This window comes from Rattus norvegicus, chromosome 11, assembly GCF_036323735.1.
Source record: "Rattus norvegicus strain BN/NHsdMcwi chromosome 11, GRCr8, whole genome shotgun sequence".
Lineage (NCBI taxonomy): Eukaryota > Metazoa > Chordata > Mammalia > Rodentia > Muridae > Rattus > Rattus norvegicus.
The window spans coordinates 85,470,791-85,475,819 of NC_086029.1; the positions used below are offsets into that span (position 1 = coordinate 85,470,791).

At 39.3% G+C, this 5,029-nt stretch overlaps 1 pseudogene; it reads left to right on the forward strand.

Moving 5' to 3' along the window:
• The first annotated feature begins 537 nt into the window (after nt 1-537).
• On the forward strand, nt 538-1,673 carry LOC108352399 (60S ribosomal protein L26-like 1 pseudogene; annotated as a pseudogene).
• Nucleotides 1,674-5,029: the final 3,356 nt, after the last annotated feature.

A 5,029-nucleotide genomic window follows, 5' to 3' on the forward strand; every position in this document is an offset into this window, starting at 1 on the left:
CTTATCCCCACAACAACCATGTCATTATTGCATGAGCAGGCACATCTTGTCCAACAGGTCAGTATTGTAGCATGCAGGGACCGACTCTCTTTTAGCACTGTGAATGTGAAAGCTAGTGTGCAGAGGGCACATTTCTCAACCAGCTTGAAATTTATTTCTCCATATCTTGCAATCGAAGTGTGTGTGTGTGTGTGTGTGTGTGTGTGTGTGTGTGTGTGTGTATGTGTGTGATGTATGCACATACACGAGCATTGAGTGCCTGTGTTTTTAGCAATAAGGTCTCACTAGCTAGTTATGGTGGTTGACCAAAAGCAGCATCTAGAGCTAGCATTATTTAGGGGACGTCACAAATCAATTAGGGAGTTTTAAAACCAATAACTTATAGAAAGGTATCTCATGTCTTGCACTTAGATTTTTATTTAATATACAATATTTTCTGGGGTACATTGTCTACACATGTAGAGTACCTTTGTTCAAACTCATTTCTGGTTAAATTATATTTTTAAATTAGCTTGCAAAATCTTAGGTGATCATAAAGATTTTCCGTGCAACTTAGTTTTGATTAACCCACTCCTCAGTCTTTCTCCCACCCAATTGACCTTATCTCTGTCAAAACACGTCTTCCTTATCCCATGCCTCTTCCTTCATGACATAGGTTCTACTAGCCCAGCCACCAGTTAAGATCTTTTTCTTTCGTCAACTATGGCAAGCTCTTTCCTTTTGAGGTCATTGCTGGATTGCAGCTGCCAAAATGAAATTCAATCCCTTTGTGACTTCTGACAGAAGCAAGAACCGCTTTCAAGGCACCTTCTCACACTCAGAGGAAGATTATGTCTTTCTTTCTTCCCAAAGAGCTGAGATGGAAAGATAATGTTTGGTCTATGCCTATTGGGAAGGATGATGATGTTCAGGTTGTTCGAGGGCACTACAAAGGCCAGCAGATTGGCCAAGTAGTTCAACTGTACAGGAAGAAATACATTATCTACATTAACTGAGTCCAGTGAGAGAAGGCTAATGGAATAACTGTCTATGTGGGCATCCACCCCAGCAAGGTGATTATCACCAGGCTAAAGCTGGACAAGGACCACAAGAAAATCCTGGAGAGGAAAGCCACATCTCAACAAGTAGGAAAGGAGAAGGGCAAATACAAGGATGAAGCCTCCATGGGATAGAGAAGAATGTGCAGGAGAGAGGAGAACCACAATGGGATAGCTGAGTCATAAAAATGTGGCCACGTGGGCTAGCCGATTGGAGTTAAGAGCACCCTAGATGGAACATAAAAATTAGTAAGTAGTAGTAACTCAGAGTTATCATTAGGAAAGTGGATTCTAACAGCATGGACGGTAGGCAGTTGCCCTGCAATTGTGCTGCCTAAGGCATGTCTAAAACTATAAGGCTCTGTGTGTCTTTCATCAGGGAACATAAATGGTCTAAGGCGGGAAGGAACCCCACGACGGGATATTTATTATATATATTTTTGCAATTGTTTTCCATGAACTAAAGACTTCTAACTGCTCCAAACTCACTAGCTTTGGGTGTTTCTGATGGAATAGCCAACAAGCCTGAGCCTCTGCATCCTACATGGTTCCAAAACACCTAGCCCCAGGTAGTACAGCCTCACAGGCAGCTTCAACAGGCCCTGCAACTTCCCTACCCCCGAAAGATCCCACAGACTGGACAGCAAGCGAAAGAACCTTCACTCCTCTCTCTCTTTCCAGGCTTAGCTTTCTTGGGTCCCTAATAATGATACTCCAATGTCATAGCAAAGATTACATTACCCCTTATCATTTATTAACACCCAAAACACTGGGATGTTATGTTTCAAACTTGGAACAAATGGCTGACTGAGGTACCTATTTAACATGTCAAGGCAGACCTGGCTACCAGGTTTTACCAGCATCCCTTAGTCCCTACTAGTTACAGGGTATGGTTAACATACTCCATCCCCTACCCAGCTGCTGGACTGTCTTTACCCCAGGTGTTCTTCCCTATATAATCCAGCCATTTTGGTTATCCTTCCCTTTTTTCTACCCTTTACCCTACAGGCCTCTGGGTCTACCCTTCTCCCCTCCGCACTCTGCTCACACGGCCCAGCTCAGGGGCATGCTCACTCTGAACTCTCCCAGATGTTTCTGCTCTCCTTCATATCTATAGGAAACTTTCTCCTTCACCATTAAAAACAAAGGGGTAAAAGGATGTTTGCTATTTATTTAAGTTAATTCAACTAGTCATGATATGATCTTCAATTTCACTTTACTCCTAGGAGCTAAATACACTGGTCTTTTTAGAAACATGGAAATGGTGTTAGTCTCTTGACATCCTTAAACCATCACAACTAGCAATTGGTGGTTACTCAGATTCACAGACCTCAGGAAAACAAGTGTAGGCTGACAGAGGGCAGGATGCTTCTGTCCTAGTAACAGCACAGGACTTCCTCTTGTCATGGGTTATGGGAAGGGATTAAAGAAACTGAAAATACTCTCAACAGCATACAACCAAAAAGAAACTTAGGCAAATCATGAAGTCAGTAAATACACTGCTAGTTATATTTTTGAGGCTAAAACAAACATTTGTCATCTCACCTAAATCCGAAACTATTGCTGATGAATTTGAACAAATTAAGTCTATTATTCCCCAGTTGTGAACCATTATAAATTTATGGTGCATAGCTATGAAGGCACTGTTATGGTTGGTATCCGGAATGTTTTCTCAAAATATTCATGTAATGGAGGCTCAAAGATAACGTTTTCCAGTATGTGAAGAAAGCTGGGATTTGGAAGAGATGAGAGAAGCTGTTCCCGCGCTGGAGAGATGGCTCAGCGGTTAAGAGCACTGAATGCTCCTCCAGAGGTCCTGAGTTCAAATCTCATCAACCACATGGTGGCTCACTGGCATCTGTAATGGGATCTGATGCTCTCTTCTGGTGTTTCTGAAGACAGCTACAATGTATTTACATATATAAATAAATAACAGAGAGAGGGAGGGAGAGAGAGAGAGAGAGAGAGAGAGAGAGAGAGAGAGAGAGAGAGAGAGAGAGAACCACTCCTAAAGAGAAGCAGAAGAGAAGTAGAAGGCACCCTGGAGGCTCTCAGGTTCAGATATGTGTGAAGCCTGCAACAGTTTTATTATGGCACAATGTTCCAGAACACATTCATTTTCCTTATGTTAATTCTTGTTTTGCTTCAATAACTGGGATTCAGTCATGTATGTAAAAAAAGAACCTGAGCAACACATATTCCTCTTATGACCCCGTGTCTGGCTCTTGACAATGTTTACTTGGCTAGAATACTGTGCTAGTGGTAACGTTGTCCAGGACCTGGCACCTCTGCAGAGTGCTCTTCAGTCTGAGAACGAGACTTACAGAATGCTGTCTACGTGAATTCTTTATGTATCAAGAAATGTTTTAAAATGAAAGTTAACTTGTAACATGGATGCAATTATTCAAGCATAATAAGAAATAAAGATAATGATACATGACTATATGTGTAATACTTGTGTGTGTGTGTGTTTAGGATAAATAAAACAGGAAGTAATTAGATTAGAGGTAATGTTACCTTTGAGGCTATCTAATTTTTTCTGCAGTTGAGTGAACTGAGGTAAAAGTGGAGAATTATAATAATCAGAAATATTATTCTGGTTTCTTGAAATCTAGGTCTATGGAATTCTGTGTAGATGAAAGAATCGTAGCCTACTATGGTCCAGTGTGCCCTTTGTAAACTGGTTGACCAATACTGAGTAATACCTCAAAGTCATTATGACTCTATTACTCCATGACTCAATTGTATTCAATCATTATGAATGTTCATATGTCAGAGTGCCTAGCTTTCACTGAAAGATTTGGATCAAAAGACTACTTTAGAAAGAAAAAGTCTTAGGTGACTATGAGAAAGGAAACAAAGTAGGCCTCAAGGAGAAAAAACTACCAAGTCAAGTGGCCCAAATTAAGACCAATATAGAATTGCCATTTTTGCTGGATGTTTGCAAGGTGACCCATCATAGTCTTTCTAGTAGCCATATCTCCATTCATATCTGAATTTTTAAGAAGATTGTCTGGTTACTTTTTTGCCTTTAGTCTAAATATAACTTTTTTCAGTTAAAAATATATCAGAATCAGGTTGAGGAAATAACTCAGTGGTGAATGCAGGAAACCTCATCCTTGGGGGTGAAATGTGTTATATTCAAAGGCCTTGGTCACAATGCCACTATTGAATCACCCAGACCTTAAAGTAAGTTATATGGAGACTATTAACATTAATGCATTTCTCAGTAAGGTACAACTTCCCTTGACATATTAAAAAAACCAAATTAAAGCTGATTTACTGAAAGGTAGGGTTAGATAAAGAAGCTGATGTTTATTGTCTATACATGATCACTCAACCTAAGCCTTTCTATAGAAATTCCCTTTATGGAAAAAGGAGGTGGTATTTATATGTAATTCAAAAAATTATTAAATATATCAAATGAGATAAGATATATAAAAACTTACCATGTTTGGTATGTAGAAAGTCTCTAAGAACTGCTCCTATTACTGAATCTTGGAAAATAACATTGAACCTATATATGTAGCATGGATATACATAAACATAGTTAAGATAGACTTGAGACAGACTCCCATAGACAAGAAATTGTTAAATGAACCCTGTGGGTCTTTAGTAACTAGTGGGGGAAATTTGATCAAAACATGCGTTTGGTTTGGTTGTTTTGGGACAGGGCCTCTCTATGTAAACCTGGCTGTCCTGTAACTAGCTTCTATGCAAACCAAGAGAGCCTTGAACTTACAGATCCACCTGCCTCTAACTCCAAAATGCTGGGACAAAAGGTTTGTACCACCATTCCTGGAAAGCATGCATATTTATATCATCAAATTAATAGTTAATATTTATGGCAACATTTATCATTATCAGTACTTTCATTAATAAATAAAAATGTGTATGTATGTATAGGAGTGTATATCATGGGATCTTTCTGTACACTAAATTGTCATGTCATTATTTCCACTTTTTACATAGAAACATTGATTTAGAAGCTT